General features: G+C 38.9%; 1 protein-coding gene across 7 annotated transcripts in view; it reads right to left on the bottom strand.

Annotated features, from left to right (window-relative positions):
• Positions 1-23,418, bottom strand: part of STOX2 (storkhead box 2) — a 225,417-nt gene that overhangs the window by 42,164 nt on the left and 159,835 nt on the right. Inside the window, exon 1 of one of the 7 annotated variants that reach the window (XM_043513579.1) lies at positions 4,803-4,900. The exons of the other annotated variants lie outside the window; for them this stretch is intronic. The gene's annotated coding sequence lies outside the window, so the exon portion shown is untranslated. Of the gene's footprint in view, positions 1-4,802; positions 4,901-23,418 lie in introns of those variants that run through there. 7 annotated transcript variants of the gene reach the window in all.

Below are 23,418 nucleotides of genomic sequence, written 5' to 3'. Positions count from 1 at the left end.
TACTAAAGCATCTGGAAATTGGGGTTTTTGTGTAAGCAAATCAGGTAAAATTTTCAAAAGGAATCCATACACATTTTAAATTCAAAAGGAATAACTAACATACATTAGTTTCGTAAAAGGCTATCATAATTCACTCCTTGCTAATTCCTCTGAGAGTTGGTTAACTTTGACAAGGCAACCCTCATTCATCTTCACTGCCGTCCGAATTAATTCTATAGTTAAACCTACAGATGCCAATAAACCATCTACTGGAGATAATTTGCAATTCTTCAAACAGAGGAACAGAACATCTGTAAAACTTACAATAGACGTAGTAATAGAGAGCCACAGAGACCCGTACTTATGGAAGTACTAATTGCCAAGTTTTATCTTAAACACCGTTGGGCTCTGGGAAGTTCCAAGTACTTTGTGGTTGAAGTTAAGTGAACAAATTCTTTGATGCACAGCAATAGAAAATATCTTGTGTTTACAATTTAATTTAATATATTATCACCAATTATATGTATAAATACCATTTAGCCTTTTGAATACAAGATTTACAACAAATCTTTTTAGGAAAGATCTGTTTAAAAAAAAATCAAGTATTCTTTTCCTAAAATTTTTTTTTTTTGGTAGACCTCAACACTTTATAAAGGATTCAGCATATGGCTCCTATTAACTCAGACTTATGCTTATTTCAAGCAGCTTTCCTTTGAAATCAAATTACTAGACTTGACTTTCAAATGTTTATGTTCAAAATTAAAAGGAAAACAGTGAAGCGCAGAAAGTGGCATTCATCAGCTGACTGTATGTTTTGTTAAAATACCATCAGCGGCTAGCAGTACATGGTTTCAATTCCATTTCAGCTTCCAGTGGAAAGAAACAACAGTCAAACTTTATTAAAAAAAAAAAAGTGATAATAAAATCAAGTTTCCCGGTATCTTCTTATGTACTTCATAAGGATTTTGAAAATGTCTAAACACATATATCCCAAGTAATTAATGGGATCTGGTCTCTTGTTGATGACAATGGGATTTACATGGATAATTACCCTTTTTAATGGGTGCTATTATTTAAAAATTAAGAGAGTCCAGTTATAAGTAAAATAAACACATGCTCTTAAATGGCGTTTTTCTTCCATGGATCTTGAAGCACTTTACAGAGATGAATAAACATTATTATTCCTATTTTACTGATGAGACCCTACGGCACAAAGAGGTTAAGTGATTGCCCCAGGTTACACACAATCAGTAACAGAGTTGGAAATAAGAACCCATGCTTCAGTGTCATATTCACCAGATCTGCTATACACCATTTAATTCAGTATACCTGCTCCCTGTATGTCTGAATCTCATCTGTTTATTTTACTGACAAAAAATTATTATTTTAGTAGAGATCACACCAATGACAAAACGTTAAGACAGACAAACCTAGACTGCATTCTGCTCTCTGCATTAGCAATAAAACTGTCAGCTAAGTTCTGACAATAGAATCTTTATTACTGATTAAGTGGTTAGAAAGAACAGAGTTTGACTTCCAGCTCTCTGTCTCAGTTTGCAGGGACAGCAGTTAGAAAAATCATCTTTGACTTATAAATGGAGCCAATTCAATGCATCCATTGAGAGAGAAAAATATGAAAATACTACAATGTTTTTACAGAGTCACTTTTCAGAGTACAACCACACTTTATTAGAATTTATACACTTATTTCCTCACATATGGGGAAAAAACCCCTTAAGAGCACTTCTGCAGTGCAGTGAAATGTAAGAAGCCCAGATGTAACCAATTCCTCCCCTTCTCCCTGTCACTCAAAGCTCTTTAACCTTTTGTGGTACAGCAATTTTCTCCAGATAAACTTTAAACATACGATTTTATTAAAAAGGAAATTTCAAGTTATGACATTACAGCCGTTTCATGATATCTAACTACCACAGGGAGGGTTTGCATTAGAAATGCCTTAGATAGATTTCCATGCCAACAGATTGATATCTTCAGCACATGATTGTGACTTCACTATGGAATCAAGCAAAAGGAGAAGCTTGTTTGTGATAGTGGAAAAAGCTCTTCTTTGAACAAAAGATGCTAACAGCAGCAACTGGGGACAGAGAAAATTACAGACAGAAGAACAAGCTCGTCATATAAATATTCTCTTTTCGAGCTTTCCTAAAATCCCCTTTTGAAGGGACACATTTGCAAAACTACGTTTTGAGAGCCTAACTGGTGGATAAACTGAACAAGTTATGCATTTGACAGGGGTTGCATCCTCATTCCTAAATTTCAAGGTGAATTCAATCATATTATTTCCAGAATAGCACACATCATAGGCTAGCAAACAAACACTTAAAAATACCAATTCAAAAAAACAATGTACAAGTGCATATCAAATTGCCACTTGAGGCTATATGGCACCTTTTAACCAGATTAAACAATCGTGAGAACTGGAAGAACATGCAGCTTCTGATAGCATTAAAAATGCTAGAAACGTTAGATCTATGATGTATTAACATATATATGAACATATGAGTCAACAGTATAACACTGTTGCAAAAAAAGCAAACAACATTCTGGGATGTATTAGCAGGAGTATTGTAAGCAAGACACGAGAAGTAATTCTTCCACTCTACTCGGCGCAGAGTAGAGCTCATCTGGAGTATTGTGTCTAGCTCTCGGTGCCACATTTCAGGAAAGATGTGGACAAACTGGAGAAAGTCCAGAGAAGAGCAACAAAAATGATTAAAGGTCTAGAAAACATGACCCCGTGACGGAAGATTGAAAAAAATGGGTTTGTTTAGTCTGGAGAAGAGAAGATGGAGAGGGGACATTATAACAGTTTTCAAGTACATAAAAGGTTGTTACAAGGAGGAGGGAGAAAAATTGTTCTTCTTTACCTCTGAGGATAGGACAAGAAGCAATGGGTTTAAATTGCAGCAAGGGCAATGTAGGTTGGACATTAGGGAAAACTTCCTAACTGTCAGAGTGGCTAACCACTGGAATAAATTGCCTAGGGAGATAATGGAATCTCCATCATTGGGGATTTTTAAGAGCAGGTTGGACAAACACTTAGAATCAGAGTATCAGGGTTGGAAGGGACCTCAGGAGGTCATCTAGTCCAACCCCCTGCTCAAAGCAGGACCAATCCCCAACTAAATCATCCCAGACAGGGCTTTGTCAAGACTGACCTTAAGAGTTTTCAATCTAGTATGGGGTTGGGGGGGTCCTCGCCTCCCGCTTGGATTATCTCACTGGAGAGACCCAGTGGCAGCCTTTCTCCCTCCAAGTCTCATCAGCCCACCAACACTCTGGTCTAGATCAGGGGCTGGCAATCTTTCAGAAGTGGTGTGCTAAGTCTTCATTTATTCATTCTAATTTAAGGTTTCACGTTCCAGTAATACATTTTTAGAAGGTCTCTTTCTATATGTCTATAATATATAACTAAACTATTGTTGTATGTAAAGTAAGCAAGTTTTTAAAAATGTTTTAAAAGATTCATTTAAAATTAAATTAAAATGCAGAGCCCTCTGGACCAGCGGCCAGGACCCGGGCAGGGTGAGTGCCACTGAAAATCAGCTTTCATGCCGCCTTTGGCACACGTGCCATAGGTTGCCTACCCCTGATCTAGATAATACTTAGTCCTGCCATGAGTGCAGAGGACTGGACTAGATGACCTCTCAAGGTCCTTTCCAGTCCTAGATTCTATATTTTACTGACGACTGAAATTTTAAAAAACATGTAGTTTGCCCAGTCCCAACTAAACATACTTATTTATTTTTAATCACATTTTCAGACTTACTTTACTGATATACACATAACATCAAAATATAGTATCAAGAGCAGACTGCAACTGGGTATAAGAAAATTTTTTTAGAAAACAAACAAGCAATTTACCCTGGTTTAAGAGAAGGTTAAAGCTTATTTATGTACGTTTTAAAAGAGCACCCTAATACTTGGTAAAAATTCCACTGACTACAAAATAAAAAGAGATCCCTATGCCTCTAATCAGTTTCACAGACAAAGATGGTATAAGCCTCTATATGCTTGCTAGCACAATGGGATCCTGGTCCATGATTGGGGCTCTTAGGGTCTATGATAATAAAATAATAATAATTATTATTATTTATTACAACAACAGAATCTTGCATGCATATTTGCTTACCAGCTAGCCAATTTCACACCACTGAAAAAGTATGCACACCAAAACATACCTTCTTCTTATAGACACAAGCCACTGTTTCATAATGCAACCTATATTGCAAGAATTCAACTATATGATTTGACCATTCAAACTATTTTTGGCCTTGGGAACTACACAGAAATCCCAATGCTGACCTACAGTATGACAAATATTTGCTTCATGTGTTAACGTTCTTAGGGTAGCTTTTGAATGCTGCTAGTGATTAACTCTGATCCAAGCATGTAAAATGACCTATTCCATCCTTTGGACCTGGTTAAAAATGACCCTACAGATGTAACATACAAATGTCAGTAACTTTGTTAATATGTGCTGAAGTGCCCACAGTTGTCAGACTGGCGCACGCAGGCGCACACACACACTTAACACATTATGATAGAAATATTTCAATGTATTTTGCTTCATTCATTTACCATGGCCAGCTGACTCCTGACTCCCCAGCCTGTGCAATGCTATGATCACAAAGCGTCTATGAAAATCTATGGGACTTTTCCATAGAATATCAGGAAATTCCTTTTTTATAAAATATATATAGTGAGCTTTTAAAAAAGCTACCCAAACGATTTTTTCAATTTCTTTTGCTGAATTACTATTTTATACTTTCAGCACACAATATGTTAAAAAGGGGATTTACCTGAACCCCTATGATCCATTACAGTTCTATAGTAGCTGTGATGTCACAACATTGCCAGGGCATTACATCATAGTGGAATCTGCCTGGCTGCAGCAGAGTAAATAAAAATAAAGCATGCTTTTAAATAATATGTTGAATGCTCATCTCTTACCAAAGCTACTGGGGGCCTCCAGACCATAAATGTTAATGCATTAACTGTGCGGGTCATCTTTAAGGAATTCTATAATACTTGAATCTTCCCAAAATTTGTACGAGAGAGAGATATAAACATAGCTAAGAATGGAGGGAAGGAGGAATCTCTAAAGAGCTCTGCAAATATACCTCCTATTCAGTGTTATGAAAACACATCTTCAAAAACATCTCCTTTCACCTATATTAATGGAACTGTTGGAATCACACCCTACCACCACCCTCTGTTTTGAAGGCACTCACAGTCTTAGTAAAGCAACTCTCCACTGCAATGCCTCAGGATTCTGCAGTGTCACTCCTCTTCTGCCTGGTTCTCTGCAAAGTGAAGTCATAGGAATGGATCAGCCAACCTGCCTTTGCACTACCCTGCCCAGAATCCTTTGTGAACTGAAATGAGTCATCGTTCTGAGAAAAGCTACAGTTCGATGTTCCAAGGTTTCTCCGTATGTCTGTGCATGCTTCTTTGTCTTTGCAATGGAATGTCGCTGCTTTTGTAACAGTGCACCACTGCACTGTACAAGAGTAACAAACCAGTCTCCTTACCAAGTGGGCAAAAAAGCCACTTACATGCATTAGCAGAGACGCGTTAAAGCTTTAACTCCTAGACAAGCTACAAAATTTACATCTAGCAGCATATACTCCTGATTTAATACAGACACATACATACACACAGCATTTATTTCTAAAATCACTTGCAATTTAGCTCACACACTTACCCGTGTTTATTATAAAATCACAAAAAAAGATTTGCCTTCCTTTTCCATGTCTGAAGAAAGCTGCAAACCTATGTGTGATACAGATGGTTTTATTGTATACTGGATCAAAGTTGTGCAGCTGTGAACTGTTCGTCAAAAATTCATATTGGGGAACAAGTCCTTTCAAGCTTATGTCTTGTCATCCCATTCACCAGCTAGGTTTACAATAAAGCAAGCCCTGAAATCATGCCAACGAGCCAGCAGAAATCGTCAAACTGCTAAGTGCCGAGAGCCAGCGGAGCTGCTGCTGCTTCTGCTGACAAAGAAGGTAACGTTCAGAATGAGGTCACTATGTCAACATCTCACTCTCAATGTGAGGCTTCTGTTTGCTTGGTAAGTGCAGGCTAACTTAGGCTGTTTGGGGTGGAGAAGGGTGCATTTATTAGCCTTGAAGAAATGTTTAAATTGTTTTAATTTGGGGGAAATTTTATATCCAACTGTGACTTGTCAAAGAGACAAACAATGCACAGGAAGCAGGAAAAACAAAACAAATGCATTTTGATATGGGTTTTTCTTTAAAGGCATATTTTATTCTGCACAGAATACAGTGCCCTCACTTTAAAAGTACTTGCACTCACAGGTCCATAAAATCCAGTAACACTACTCCTTGATCGTCATCAGACCCCATCTACACTGCAGTTACAACTATGCAAGGTAACAGTACAAGACCAAGGTTAAGGTTTTATTGAGGCCTTATCTCAACTAGGAAAACAGGTGTTTGGATATTGTTTGAGTTAGCCACGTAAAGGTAGCTTATCCCACTGTAGATTCAGTTGAACACCTTTAAAATCATACCAGTACGTCCCTCAGCCCGCGCCGCTTCCAGCAGCTCCCATTGGCCTGGAGCAGCAAACCGCAGCAACTGGGAGCCGCGATCGGCCAAACCGGCAGATGCGGGAGGTAAACAAACTGGCTGGCCCACCAGGGGCTTTCCCTGCACAAGCGGCGGTACAAGTTTGGGAACCACTGTGCTAGAGGAAAGCCTAGGGCCTACCCTGACCAACTAACAATTTTAAAGGCGGTAAACTGAATCTGCAGTAGATGCCTACTGGTTTTCCCAATGGAATTAGCTACCTAGAAGTAAATAATTTGATTAAGCAACCAACCAAACCAAACATTCTTTTCCTAGTCTTGACAAGGCTCTATACTGCAGATTGTTGTAACCACAGTACCAGGTCATGTGACAACAGTGGTGTAAACTGGGTATCTTGACACAACTGTAATTATAATGAAGTAGGGGCATCAGAAGGTATTTGAAGCTCTAAGAACTATATTTTTGCCATACTTACACCCAGCCATTTTATTAAAAAAAAAATAAATAAATAAAAAAATCCTATCCTGTGGTACTTAGCCAGGAAAACATCCATTGATTTTAGGAGCCTTTTGCCTACTCAAGGGCTGCAGAATAGGCTCAAAGTTTCTAAAAGACAGATTAATCCAACATGGCAGATTGAATTAAACATGTCCCCCAGAATCTTTGTGAAGAAATCTCTGCAGTTAATCCATCAAATCCACACCTATTTTCTGATAAATTTTCTTTATATTTCTGAAAAGAAAAGCTTACTGTGGGCACTCTTATAATGGAATTAGAGCAGGACATACTGTAACAAAAACAACCAGAGCTTTTTCCTCTAGGTTTGTTTTTTTTTTAAACTCACAAATTACTATTTCAATAGTTGAAAGAGACTGAAGTTGAAAAACAAGGCAGGATTGCCACCATCACTGATGATATTACAGCATGAGCTAAGAAAAAAAAAGTCAACACAAAATAATATCTACTGAAGTCCAAATTAGTGAAGTGGTTCAAATATCACGCTCCTCAGTCTCCGACATACACATAGGATAAAGTGATAAGCATTCAATAATAGCAGCAACAGCTGACAGTATGTATTAAATTGCCATTGTATGGCCATCTGCCATATCCAACGATGACATCATGACCGCTCATTTTTTCTATTATGGCTGTATAGTCTGATCTGTAAGGAGCAAAGGTTGTGAACAGATGTCACATAGGAATGTGTAGGCTCCCATTGAAGATTTGTCATGACACTTGGCCCTTTTTTCAATCCGTTTTTCTTGTCTATCATTCTCAAAGAGTTTACAACTTTTATTGATAGTTGCTCTCCATTCAGGTCTATCCGTGGTAATGTCTTCAAATTTTTCATGAGTTCAGATTCTGTTTAAGGGTGTCTTTGAAACATTTATGTTGATCAATCTTCCTGCACATTTTGAATTTCAGCTCACCATAGAGCACTTTTTTGGGGAGTGCATCATCATCCATTCCAGTAACGTGACCTGTCCATCTAAGCTGAGCTTTGATAATCATTGCCTCAATGGTGGTTGGTGTTGTTTTTTCAAGGATGTTAATGTTTGACAAATTGTCTTGCCAGAGGAACTTCAGAATAGAGTGAAGACACGTGAAATTTTTCAAACTGCTTGATGTGTCTGCAGTAAACTGTTTACATTTCACATCTGCATAAAAGGGATGCCATCACTGCTACACTGTACATCATCCATTTTGTTGACTGTCTGATGATATGTTTGTTGAGTATCTTGTGGCAAAGTCTTCCAAAAGCCTGGCTTGCCTCTTGTATTCTGTTTGATATTTCCTGATTTCACTTGAAACAGTATGCCACAGTAAAGCAACTGACATTCTTTATTTTTGTAACATCAGTGCTGATATTTGGCTCAGTGGTGGTGATTGATGGGACTGTTTGGAAAAATACTTCAGTTTTTTTCCAGGCTGGTGGTGAGTTCAAACTGTTTAGTTGCCTCTGGGACCATGTGAAGAATAAATTTTAGGTCATTTTCACTATGACTAGGTGAAGCACAATCAACCCCAAAAAGACCTTCACTCGAGTTCCTCACAGATTTGTGTCTTTGCAGTAAGCCTTCAGAAACTAAAGAGACTTCCATCAGTTCAGTCCCTTACGTATAGGCCCTTTTGAAGGTTGTCAATTGCATAATTCAGAACGGTTGCAAAGAAGAGTCTAAAGAAGATCTATTCCAGCACACAGCCTTGTTTCACCCCATTGTACATGGGGAATGGGTTAGAGAGGCCACTATCTGAGAGTACTTGACCAGTCCTGTCTTCGTGGATTTGGCATATGATGTTAACAAATCTATTTTGAGTTGTCTCCCCAATGGTGATCACCTACCCACATAAGATGGAGCCTAAAGAAAAGAGTCCTTTGTTCATCTTTACCTTAACTTGTACAACACATCCTCCCAGGCCAGGGCTCTGAGATTTTATGGCCTTTATCACTGCCCTTCTATCACTACAGGAAACTCAGAGAAGAAAAGGAATATGTTGGACTGTGCAAAGGGGAGAAAAATTAAAAGTTAAAAAAACATCAGTGAATTATGATGGGAAGGTTACCGTTATGGATGAGACAATTCAAAATAGATTTGTATCACTTCTACAGCATTCCTAAATTCTGAATGCTTAACTCAGTTATCACACAGCATTGGAGTGAGACACTGGAGAAATTGCAGCTCTTTTCTTATAACTTCTTTTTGGTCCCAGAGATTCCCAAATCAACTTGGTCACCTCATCCCCAGAGGGATGCTACCTACTACATCATGACTCCTACATGCCCCCTCTTCCTCCCAGCATAAACCCCAGATCCTTATCTCCAGTTTGTTCCTGGACCCTGAGTTTCATTACTTGCTGCTAAGCTCTCTCGCTGAAGGCAACTATCAGTAGCTGATATTAATATCTGATACGCTCTTATAGCTACTATTTCATATCCAATAAATCTGGAAAAACATCCCTACTTATCACATATCTAAAATGTGCCACACAAACAAAGGAAAAATAATCACCAATCCTACTTAACCCAAGGCAAAAAAAACAATCGATGCCTCGCGCACAAACGGTAACAACCTGGAACCATGTGAAGAAATGCTGAAGCACTAAGTTGTTAGTCTTAAATAGCAGAGTCTGACAGAGAAAGGGGACATTTCGAGAAATGATTATCATCTGTCCTATGTTTCCTTGACCTCTAAGGGTATGTCTTCACAGCAAAGAAAAACCTGCGGCTGGCCTAGAATTGCCAACCCTCCAGCATTATTCTGGAGTCTCCAGGAATTAAAGACTAACCTTTAATTAAAGATTGTCATGTGATGAAACCTCCAGGAATACATCCAACCAAAACTGGTAACCCTAGGCTGGCCTGTGCCAGTTGACTTGGGGTCATGCCAACTGACTCAGGCTCACAGGGCTCAGGCTGCGGGGCTGTTTCATTGCAGGGTAGACTTCCGAGTTTGGGCTGGAGCCCAGGCTCTAGGACCCTGCAGGATGGGAGGGTCCCAGAGCTCAGGATCCAGTCCAAGCCCAGAAGTCTACACAGCAATGAAACAGCCTCGGCTGCAGCCCAAGCCCGAATTGGCTGGCATAGGCCAGTTGCGGGGTTTTTTTTGTTGTGTAGACATACCCTAATAGCTACTTCTCCAAACTCTAGATCATTGACAAGAACTAAAGAAGAGCTATTACAAAATACCCAAGGAATCCTCTAACAGTGTCCTCAACTTTGAGGGCAGAGAAAAGGGGTGATCTGCATTGCTCAACAATGACCTCTACGGAGTGCTAAGCAACAGTGCTGTTGATCTCCAAAAAGGATTCTGTCCATTTCTTCCAGTTGACAAAAAATGCAAGGGAAGAGGATTAGGGGAATCATCTGAAGTCCGGAGAGGGTGAAGTGGGAGAGAAAGCAACACCAATAGAAAACAACCACTAATCTATACTATGCCAGGCTGATTTGGACCAGAAGTTTTATAAAGTACAACAAAAATATCCTTTTGTGAAAAATGTTGGAAACAAAATTAAACAAAACCTTTGCAACAAAATGTATGGACTGGCTTAGCCACACACTGTTCGGTGTCTAAGGTATTTCCACTTTGGTTTAGCCAGAACAGATTTTCAGTGCAGCTGGGGATGTTGCAACTAACATAAAAGCAAGCCTGCTAGCGATTAAAATTCCTAAAGGTGAGGGATGCCCTGAATTATCAGGGAGAGGGCCCAAATAAAAAAAATTGCACTTCCATTTCTAATGACAGGGATAAGTATGGGAGAATTTTCAGCCAAAAGATGGGGGTGCAGTAGCTATAGCTTTAAAAAACAAATGATGACTGGTGAATAACTTCAATTCAAAAGGAGAGTCTGCTACACACAGTGAAAAGGATCCCCTTAATGCGTGTCCCATGGCACCACAGCAGCCTTTAACAGCCTAGTCTTTCCTACACATGAGAGAATTGATGAAAAAGCCAGGCATGGAATCAACTAAAATAGAGCCAAAGTGGTTTTAAAAAAATAAAAAAGGTTAGACACGTCGAAGTTTTAACAGTCAAGAGTTTATTAGGTCTTTTTTCCCCTCTGGGTGGAAGGAATAATTTTCATTTTGTCTGGAACTGATGCAAGAAGGAAGAGAGAGGAACACTATAACACTTAGGGAAGCAATTCTGATAAATTATATTAAGTATTAGCTAATCTAGCATATTCTGCATCTATGCTCTACTGTTAGAGGAGGCAAGTCCACTGCTCATGTTGTCTTGTGACACATTAAAATTCCTCCATTTAAGATGCCCAGAGGCTTGAATCAATGACTGGATTGTGAGCACAAGAAATTCTGCACTAGAACAGATCAATAGCCCACCTACCCTGGCAAGTCTTCTCTGATGGTGGCCAATCTGTTACAGAGGAAAATGCAAAAAAAAGCCAAAATGCACCTGACCGACTGTGCAATAGTGCACCATCGGAGGAAATGCTTTCCTGACCCCAACTGGGGATAAGTTAATTCCCTGAAGATCCTCAAGGATAGGGAGCCCTTGTAATTTTTATCCCAAGTAATTACACAAAACACATCAACATTAAAAAAATTAAACTACTTTCCTTGATAATATCTTAATCCAGGGAGCCCATACAAGTTAACTATACATTACATTAAATTAAATTTATTTCCTTCTACCTGTTTTACATATTTTGTTTTTTAATTTTATTGAGCATTCACTTATTACCGTCAACTAAAACCTTTGACTGGCTTTCTATCACCATTATTTTATATAACAATATCATCCCTCCTCACTCTTCTCCCTTTCAAACCTAATTGTTCCAGGAATCTGAAAAACTCTTTGTATGGAAGCACTGAAACGGAAGGTGAGGATGTGATTATCCATTTCTAGAGAATAATACAGAAAATGTCAGGCTGTGTATCTACTCCTCTATACAGCACAACATCCACTTACTTTTTTGCTACCACTGAGTGTGGAACTGACATCTTCATTATTTTGACCATGGTTAGGGCCTACACAATTTTCCTAAAAGGTTACAACTAATTCAGAACCCAATCAGTATGAACAAGCAGTTTAAATTCTTTTCAATGTACTTTATATTGCGCTGGCTTACACAAATTGTGTCGCTCGGTTGCTTAGCTTTGTTAGATCTTCCTCAAATTTTTAACAGTCCAGACTAACTTAAATAATTGTGGATTGGCAGCAAGTGTTGCACTTTACTATATGCTCCGTCTTTCAAATGTTTAATATATTTATTAACAAAACAATCTCAGTACTGATTCCCTCTGTGAACTACACCATCAACTCCCTCCCATGCTGAGCATTGGCCCTTTATTTCTATTTTTTGCTTTCTGTACTTTAACTAGATTTGACAGGACTTTCTCTCTCAGTCTTTCATTGAATAATACTATGCCTACAAAGCACTAGCTGGAAGGTTATGTCTACACTGCACACTAAGTCTTGGATCTGACACAGGTTTACGCCCAAGTCCCTCTTTCATCCACACATAAATCGCTCTGATTCAGTTGGCAATCACTCAGTATTTGGGTCCTAGGGCCATGCTTGTAGGACAGGTCAGAGACAGAGTCCCACTGAGACTCGGGTCCAAACCCTGTCATCTTGCAGTGCAACACAGCTCAAGCTGCAGAACTCAGTCAGAAGGCCTGAGTAGTGCATTATGGAGCCTTAGCACAGCTGTGAAACCAGAGTCCAACAACTGCACACCCAGGTGTACAATGCAGTCTGGACACTCAACACTGAGTCCACAAGTGTAGGTCCCACTGATGTAGGTTTACAGTACAGTGTAGACATATCCCAAAAAGTGTCCTTGTGCTCCTGGAGTGCCATTGTGACTAGCTCATGTGCAGGAGAAGATGAGTGTGTGGAGGGAAAATTTCTTGTCCTCTTAACCACCTGCTTAGGCTTAGTCACAATGTAGCCCATAGCTTCTTGGGAAGAAAAATACATCTATATCTTCTAATAGTCTATTAGTCACTATATTTTTCCTAACTTTCAAAGAATTTAAAACATCAGTGCATAGAAGAGACAACAAAATAGAGAGGTTGATTTCATTAGGTACTGGGGCTGATCTCCATCTAAACCAAAGCTGGAAACAGGAGAGGTTTTTGCGTGATTATTTGAACTACAAGCTGAGAGAACACCAATAGGTGTGGAGGAGCACTCAGTTCAGACAAAGTCTGCTAGGAACGGAAGTAGTAAAGGAGGATACTATTGTACACATCCACTAGGAAAAACGAAGAGTGATCGAATAATGAGTTTTAGTAAAATGGCATAGTATTATAAATACAAACACCAGTGGGTATACTAGAATGCCTGGCATTAGGAGGAGGGCAAAATAAAAATGACATTTCTCCTGGGAAGAATCAATAGCATACAGTAAGTCCTGCCTATCAGTTATACAGAAAAGATATGTTACTCATACTGAGCTGAGAGAATATTTCTGGGTGGAGAACATCATCACACAGAGCCTGTACGATACATGAGAGAAAAAATAAAAACTCAAGAGGGTTATATTTTTGGCCTCCCTGGATCAGTGAGATCATAGTGAAGTCAGAATGCAGAGAAGGATCAGAGAACACATACCGCAAATTTATATTAAAACAATAATAATAGGTACCTCCAGCTAATATAAAGTGGTTGTATGCCATGGCAGAACATGGTTGGAAAAACAATCGCTTGATCTAAAAAAAAAATATATTCTTGATCATAAAACAGGAAAGGGTACTGTTGATTTACACCTAAGTAACACATAAGAATTGGTTCAGGAAGTAGTGTGTGGAACTACTAAGAAACAGTAACCGTAACAGTAATCATATAATTAACATGATCAACATTCTCACAATGGAATGTGATCAGTGGCAGTGTTAACCCCCAGGACTTGATTGTACCTTTAAAACTCACAACCTGCACTGGGGCTGGCTGAGTGTCACCCTGCCAGACCAGGAGCTCCAGAATGCACAGTACCTTTCAGCAGCTCAGTACAGCATTGATTATACACAACCTTGTTGGAGGGTGCAATAGATGTACCTGGACAGCTCTTTTGGGAGGTTCGAACGGCTGTGGGCGCTAGCCTTCTGAAAGTCCTGGAACTGGGTCTAGCTCTGACACTGGGGTGCAAATAGCCTGGTGAAATTTCATTGTGTCATCTAGCCCCTTACCAGTACAGTAGCCAGTAATAATCTGACATGTAGAATAAAACTAGAGTTGCTTTAAAATAATTTATTTATAATCCAGAACATACAAATGAAATAAAAGAAAGAAAACGGGGTGGAGGGGAGGAATAGAGATATGGTATGACCTAAGGGTAAAGTAGAAGGGCTAATTGGGGCGAAATGAATTCCTTTTAAAAAGGGGAAATCCAGAATTTGTCATGCTAATAGAATGGAAGATAGACAGGTAAGAACAACAGTTAAGAAGGCTAAAAGGGAATTTGAAGAATAACCAAATAGGACGACTACATTTTAGTACCTCAGAAGTAGGAAAGCTGTGAAAGTCTGGGAGTCCACTAGATCACTGGGTTTCGGTGAAGCAGAAGGAAGGCAGATTAGAGTAGCTGAGTGGAGTAAAGGAAAGAGCAGGAACAGAGCTACTTTGTGGGGGCAGAAATCTAATCTACATGCACTGCCTGTGCACGTAGTGGGTGCTTTAGTTTTGTTTTTTTTTTGCCCTTATGCACTAGTCTAACCTTCACCCTCCAAATAGCTTATGGCAGCATCATTGCCATATAAAAGATTCAATAAAAGCCTCAGTTAAAAGCCTGACAGAACAAATGCGTCTTGTACTGAACCCTGCAGCTCAAATGCTAGTGCTAACGAACCGCCAGAGGGAGCGGTTCTATCTTCTATAGGCAAGTCATTCCATGAAAATGCCCAACTGCTGCTCCTAGCGAGTATTCATTCTTCACTGACTTTCAACTAGTTCTTATATGCTTTGGAGGGGTGTGAGGGAAGGGTGTTTCAAAAGAAAATATCCAAACTGCTCCCCACAGTGACTTATTCCCAAGCTTTCACAATGCAAGATCAAAACTAATTCAAGGAGAACTTTCTAGGAAAATTAAACAAACAAACAGCATGCATATTAATAATCACTTATTCAATGCCATTACATTCAGACAGCATGCAAAGGGTTCATCAGTTTGTATAAACATCCAGACAGCAAAGGAACAAACACTCAAGAGGTCTATTGTAACACAACATCACCAAAACTGCCTTTAAAAGTCCACTGATTCATTTTTATTAAAAACTCTTCTACAGAATGAAAACGATCTGAAAGGGTTGGGGAAACATGATAAGATGGAAATTGATCTCAGGACTTGTCCACATGAAGACATTTACTGGCATAGTTGTATCAGGATAACTCCCTGTGTGGGCACATTTTCTGGATTAAGTGTACCTTTTTTCCAGTTTAGTTCATATCACTTTGGAAGCAGCATAAGCTAAACTGAAAAAAGATACTTTTTTATTCTGATTCTGATTCTTTATTATTCTGGAATAAGTTTCCACACAGGAAGTTATAACAATACAACTACAGTAGTATAATATGTTGGTAAATTTCCCAATGTAGACAAGCCCTCAGTGTACATAAAATGGGGAAACCTAATGAGACTGAGAATCCAAAACCGTAGTTACATGCAACAATGCAACAGTATAAATGATACTAAATGTATTAGTGGTAAGAAAATATATGTTATACCTTCTACTGATGCAACAGAAAGGAAAAAGTATATATAACTATTATTTTCCTGTAATTATACTTTCTCCTAGTGCATGGCAACTTATCTCTAGAGTACTCAAACTTTCTCTTTTAAAGTTCAAATTAAGTTCCATTTCTCAAAATATTTTCACTAAGGCCAAAAGCAAGATATTAAAAAACAGGAGCCTTAAGTTTGGAACCTGTGTCCATAGGCAAATGTATACCTGAGCCTGATTTTCAATACAACAGGCAGCTCCCATTCATTCCAACAAGAGCTACTGGAGGCTCAGCACTTCTGAAAATCAGGTCACTTATTTGGTAGCCTAACATTAGACACGCAATTCTGAAAATCTTGCCTGAAATGGTCAAATCTTGAAAGTCAACAGGACTTGTGCTCTTATGTTACTTAGGCACATTTGAAGAAAATTCTACTATGTATGCTTAAAGGGAGGCACCTATGTTCATATTTAGATTTCTAAACCTGGATTGAGTCCCTAACTTTAGGCATACAAGTTTGAACATTTGACCTCAGTTTCCATTACACTGAAGGGTAGCGGGAGGGGGGAAGGGAGGGTGTCTGACCCTGTAATGTACTGAGTATCTCTGCAAAGAGCCAATGGGAGCTAAGGTTATCAGCATCTCAAGAACTCAGGGCTTCAGTTCACACACAGGTGCATTTTAGAAGCTATTAGCCTCTTTCTGAGAAACAATTGCACTCTCAATAAAGTCAATGAGAACTGCAGGTGCTTACATCTCTCAGGATCAGATCCATTAAGCAGCATAACCACACCAAAAATGACCTTAAGAGGTCTTTTCACAATTATTTTATTACTGGTATTAAGCCAAGTATCTTAGTAAAGCAATATCCTCAGGAAAATTAGCTGTAAATCTTTAAAATAACTATTTTAATAATAGACAACTCCACAAACATATAGAGTAACTATTTAAGAATCCATGGTGCTGCTTTCTTGTGGGGCAATGGGAAAGCTTGAAGATCTGAGAATTCTAGTCATAGAGACTATAAAAGATGCCTATGCATTACCGTCCAAAACAGAAAACGAAGTACTAGTTTCCGGCTATGACACCAGTAACTGAGCACTGAAAATTCATTGGGCTTGTTCTTAACAAGTTAATACAAGGCTTAGAAGTTTCACTGTGTGTGTGCTATCGCTACTTTTCATTTAGGCCTCATTACTGAAGGACAAGTGCATGAGAATTTCCCCCGAGATTGTCAACCACTACTAATTGATCAACAGAATCTTGATTTCAATTTGGAAGGGACTGAACAACATGCATACAATTATTTTACAATGTACATTTCCTAAAACACAAAAAAAATTTCAGAAACCCAGTCAGTTCCCCTAAACTTCAAAAAGGTTAATATGTTCATGATAGAACTCTCACTTTTTGGAAACTATATAAGCTGTCAGTCAGCCTTAGCAGAACATTTTGGCTAAGCAACGCCATCCACCAATTTACTAGTTTCATTTGAGGCTATTGGGGATTAAAGCAAAATACATTAGCATACCTGTCACTGTCGCCTCATGACAATGATCTACCAAAAACATAAGACACTTGCATCAATCATAGGAATTGATCCACCCTGAAGCAGTACTTTAGCTTACTGTTGTGACATGTACACAATCAAGCTAGTTGAAACACGTGGTCATTATTTTGGAACTATTAGAGGAAAATGTGTCATACTGCTGAAAACTTTTAACTGTAATACATTCCTTAATCTTCATGCCATATTTTCTAACTATTTGTGATGTGGGATTTAAGAATAATGTCTCCCTCTGTTTTGTTAATAAATAATTTTCTTCATCATTCATTGGATACAGAGGGCTTTAAGATGGACCAAGTTTGTACTGTATGTACAGAAAGACTGCTCACTCGGGGCATATTTCTGAAGGGTATACTTTATGATCATATTGAATTTGTGTTTGCACAGTCACTGCAAATCTGGAATTTCTGTACCAAGATACCTGATATGCACATGCAAATGGACATATTTATGAAAAAAGATGGCTTTAAGAATTCACCTCATGTAGAAATACATATGGAACAACAATTTAAGTTATCATGAAGTAAGTATTTTAATGTCCATGTGCAGTAAAAAATGTAACATTTTAATGAGGTACAAAGGAGTTTTACTCAGGAAGAAGAGGGAGAGAGAGAAGGGAGGGAAGGACTGGAAGATGTGATGGATAGGAAGCTGGAGGGGAAAAGGAGAAAAGATGGGGAAGAGAGATTCCGTGTCAGAAAAATCAGTATTTTTAGACAGATTGATTTTATTATTTGATGCATCTCTTTGAAAAGTATGAGTATGCCTTGCATATATTTCCCAGACATCACACTTGAACTGGCCCTTCTTGGTAGTGTGATCTTTTCTACTCAAGTGAAGGATCAAACTTGTAGTGTGTAGACGAGCAGCTCGTCTCCCTCAGCCCATTGCTCCAACCTATAGTGAAGTCACAATACTAGCTCTGTGATATCACTCTATTTTCCATAGCAACAGATTCTGAGGTCACAAATAAAGGATTATGACTTTACTGAAGGATTAAGGAAAATGAGAAGCTGGCCTGTGAGGGAGATGGGTCTTATTCAAAATAACGGGAACTAAGGGAATGCTGAAGATAAATGGCTTAGTAAACTGTCTGCTTGAAATGTCCCCCTTTTTCAATGGCACTTTAGATATAAAGTGCTGCTTTCTTCTAAGGCTTCCTGGGGTCCCACTGAATTGGCAGCCGTCTCCAGAGCTACAACAGGAGAAACTGATTCTGGAGCAACTGGCAGAATTTTTTCCCCTTCTAACATTTAGTTTCATAAAGTGTTTCACAGGTGTCAGTCATACTTGCTCTCTTAGATTCCTTTGCTTGCCAGTTTGTGCACAGGCTTCAATGGCAGTTCAGAGTAGGCACCTAATCTGAGGAAGATGATGTCACAAATCAGATGTCAAGAATTATAACATTCAAAAACCAGTTGGAGAACACTTCAATCTCTCTGGTCACTCGATCACAGACCTAAGAGTGGCTATCCTTCAACAAAAAAACTTCAAAAACAGACTCCAACGAGAGACTGCTGAATTGGAATTAATTTGCAAACTGGATACAATTAACTTAGGCTTGAATAGAGACTGGGAATGGATGAGTCATTACACAAAGTAAAACTATTTCCCCATGGTATTTCTCCCCGCCACCTCACCCCCCACTGTTCTTGTTAACTGCTGGAAATGGCCTACCTTGCTTGTCACCATGAAAGGTTTTCCTCCTCCCCACCCCGCCCCGCTGCTGGTGATGGCTCATCTTAAGTGATCACTCTCCTTACAGTGTGTATGATAAAACCCATTGTTTTCATGTTCTGTGTGTGTGTGTATATAAATCTCCCCACCGTATTTCCCACCAAATGTATCCGATGAAGTGAGCTGTAGCTCACGAAAGCTTATGCTCAAATAAATTTGTTAGTCTCTAAGGTGCCACAAGTACTCCTTTTCTTTTTTTAATCTGAGGAAGTGGCCCAACATTCAAAAAGGAATGGGAAATCTGCAGGAACTCTGCCTCAACACACCTTTAAGTCAGGGAGTGGCTTTCTGAGGGGAATTCCAGGTTAGGAGACAGAAATCCCTAACAAGTTTTTATATATAGACACACATATCCATCCATCACGGATACAGAATTCACAGTGGATTTAAAATGCAAGAAACACCAACAATTAGAAGAAAGTTGGAGAATGCACTGCACTTTTCCTGCCATAACGGGAAGCCCTATTATAAGAATTGCTGTTAAAGGAATATAAGAATCACTTCACTATATGCCGAATGACATGATTTACCTTTCAATGATAAATGATTGCTGCTCAATAAATACTATTATGTATAAATATTTTCAAAATAAATTATTTATACAGTTTTTAGTTGGAAATTTTTCCAACCCCCCCAACTCTTCCCATCTAAAGACCCTCTCCATCCTGGAATAGATATAGAGTAGGTGAGCATAAGCCGACAAGCCAAATTTAGCACTGATTGGTACTCTGTGGAAACCTACTCAAGTCAGTTTATTAATAGTGACTTAGCCATAGGCCAATGTGACAAAACCAAAATATATTACAATAAAACAAACTAAACCCAGAAATTTAAAATATTAAAATACATATAAAACCAAATTAAAAAGAACATAAACCAATTAAAACACATATAATCATTGTACCACTCGCCTTCTTATTTTAGCAGCTGACCATGCAAATAAGGCAACCAATCAGATCACAGATACTTTGACAGTTTCTAACAAATATTCTCTTTTCTAAGAGGTTATACAGAAAAAGGCATCCAGGACAAAACTACAAAAAGCCACCTTGACCTCAAGTCGCAATACAAATCACAATATTATAAATAATGTGATAGGTATTCCACATGGACAAAGACGATTACATTTCCTGTGGAAACTTGAAGGCTTCCATGAAATTGCACAGAGTGCAAAGGCAGTGAATTTGAGCTTTTAAAAGCACCTAGACTACAACTGAGCTTTTGATTCCAAGACATGGTGAAAAGAAAACAGAGGACAAGGAGACTAGAAAGACTGGTTTATAGCAGTGACCTACATTGTGATGCGTTCTTAGTGGAATTTTATGGTGTGAAAATGTCTTGCAACTTCCCCAGGATTGGGAGAAAAAGTCTCTGTAGCTTATTCCTCCTCAAAGGAGTGATTTTTCACCATTACAAGTGCACATGCTAGTGCCAATTTCCATTCCACAACTGCGAGAGGTTGTGGGACTCTGTAGTATCTAATCAAGACTTCAATAGGAATTCCGTGTATGAAGGGCTAGTAGACTTGGCACACTAGGTAATAACTGGTTGATCACCCAACTTCTTCTCTTTACTTCATTATTTTTGGCAAATTTATTTCATGGTTCTAAATATGTTCTGCATTTTTGCAACGTATAAAATGAACATATTTTGTGCTTCGATCACTGGCTGTGCATCCAAAGATCCAGAGCACTTCTAACAAGAAGTCCCTGAACTACATCAGACTTGCTTATTTCACCATTGAGACCTAAAACTTTCTACGCCTGCAGACATATTTAGCCCTGCTGTAAAGTGGCAAAGCTTTGTTGTCTTCAACTATGGGTATGTTTTCACAGCAAAAGCTGTGCACTAACTACCTTGAATCCAACTAGCACAGGTAACAAAAGTAGCGAAATATCATATAGTATAGACTCTTGCTATACACTTAGCTTATTAACCTGCTCTGGAGCCAATGTGGCACTATCTTTACTGGTGTTCAGAGTAGCAGCCGTTAGTCTGTATTTGCGAAAAGAAAAGGAGTACTTGTGGCACCTTAGAGACTAACAAATTTATTTGAGCATAAGCTTTCCTGAGCTACAGCTTGTTGTTACCCAGGCTAGAGAGACTCAAGCTGGCCCATGCACAGCTTTTGCTATGTAGACATACCCTGAGTTGTGGCTGCTTACTCCAGAGCTGAATTTGGTCCAGATCATCTACATTAAACCAGCTTTTTACCAAAGAGACTAATACATTTGTTCAACTAATGGACAACAATTAGGAAACCTAGGGTGTCAGCCTGTACACAAAAGCAACAGGGCTATTTAAACTTCCCAGTAGCAAAGAATACAAAAATTGGCCTGCTCAGTAGTGTGTCTGATGCCAGTGCAGCCTCAGAACCTTCATTCTCCTTAGGGTGCTGTGCACCTCTTCAAATCAGCCAACATGCAAGAATTAAATGAATAAATTGTGTGAATGCAATTCCAACTTCTCCACCCCCTCCCCCATAACAACCACTCAGAGGCCAGCCCTTTATTGTGGGTTAAAAAAAAGGATTCAGCACCTTAACTTCACTCTCAGTATTGAAAGATTATGCTAAAAGCAGCTCATCAGTCATTCTGCCTGCAGATACAAGTTAAAATGCTCACCTCCAATTCCTACCATATAAATAGAGACTGTATAAAGCCAGTTATTGTTATAAAACTGCTTATATATGATACAGTGGGTAATTAGTTCAAAAGGGAATGAAAACACTCTACACTACAACCTTTCAGAGATCCAGTTCATAATCCCAAAAGATTCAGAAGCATTACCTCACTGCAGCCTTGAGACAAATTGAGCAATCACTCTGGGTCTTACCCAGCATACCCTAGCCTACACAAAGACAAGAGAGGCGTGACCAATCGCATTGTGGCTAGCAGGCAGGGTTTGAAAGCTCCCTCCCTGCATTGCCCATTGACATGCTAGCTGGCAGTCTACTGAACTTGTTGTCATGGCAACACATCCCAGCTGCTCTCTGTGGAGGCTTGTTACATTACTTTCCCCCCCCCCCCCCTTTTCACCACTTGCTCTAGCTAATTAAAAATTTAGACCTGTGTTTTGCGTGTTGGATGCAAACAGCAAAAACACAGTCTCCTTGTCTCGGCAGAGCAGAGCTGAAGACACGCTGCAAAAAAAAAAAGCTGGGTCCTATGAAGTCTCATTACAACCAATCAACAGACACACAGCTGGGTAGACGTGGCCAGATGGAACTTGTCGCTAAAGCTCGTCTGCTAACAAAACAAAAGCATGCATGTAGCAACAGAGACTCCTCCCCAGTTCTAACATACAAACCTACTCATGCAACATGCTAGGATATTTATATTCTTTCAGTTCAACCTGTTATTTAAATATTCTTCCCCGATACACTTCGCTCTTAATTCCGTAACGTAAAACACAATAAAGATGTCAACATTTCTGGGTCAAAACAAAAGCTGCCTAATCCCACATCCCTAATACAAAAGTTGAACACAACACATTAGATCTTTGCAATTCACAGCTCCATTGTTAGCAACAATGGGCCAGATCCATCCAGAGAGTGTAATTTATAAGAAAGTAATTTTCTTTGCTAGCATTAGGGTGGGTTTCCTCATCAGCACTCTACATTCATTGAAACATGCCATTCTCCCTGCTTGAGGCAAAGGGTTATGCAGATTCTTGACACTTCAAAATGCAATAAAGACATGGTACTCTGCTCCCTGTCTGTATTACTAAACTAAGCAGAGAGACGGAACATGCACTGGAAATCCAGCTGATGCCAAATAGTTTCAATCATAAATCTAAGTGATTGCAGAAATAAAATCCATCCCCTCAACCCTTTACTTAAACATAAAATATTGTATTTAAAAATACATCCGACTTTTTATTCAAATGACTTCTGAATTATTTGACCTATATTAAAAAAATAAATAAAAAAAGTCACCAAATACTCTTCCTAGTTCCAGTTAAGGTGGGGTCAGTGTTTGCATTAACGCTGTCTGATTTTCCTTCTGGTATGCACTCATGCTTAAATAGGCAAATAGAAAAAATAAAAATATTTTTACATAAGAAAGGTTGAAACACAAACCTTTGAAAACCAGGTAGACCAAAAAGTTACAACTAAACTTTATCTTCAACTGATACGACTATTCTTAAAACAAGTGGTAAAAATAGTGATAAGTACGCCCACTGTCATCGACAGAAAAGCATGATGGTCTGACAGGACAAACTAGCATGTCAGGACCATCAAAATTCTGGCTGCCAGGTTGGAGTCACTTTCCTGCTCAAGCATGCTTTTACATGAAGCTGAAAACAGCTTTGAAAGTGGACATGAGAATTATCCCACTTGTAAATCCAAAATGTCCACACTGCAAGA

Source organism: Dermochelys coriacea, chromosome 4 (assembly GCF_009764565.3).
Source record: "Dermochelys coriacea isolate rDerCor1 chromosome 4, rDerCor1.pri.v4, whole genome shotgun sequence".
NCBI lineage: Eukaryota > Metazoa > Chordata > Testudines > Dermochelyidae > Dermochelys > Dermochelys coriacea.
This window is presented reverse-complemented; position numbering and strand designations above follow the sequence as displayed.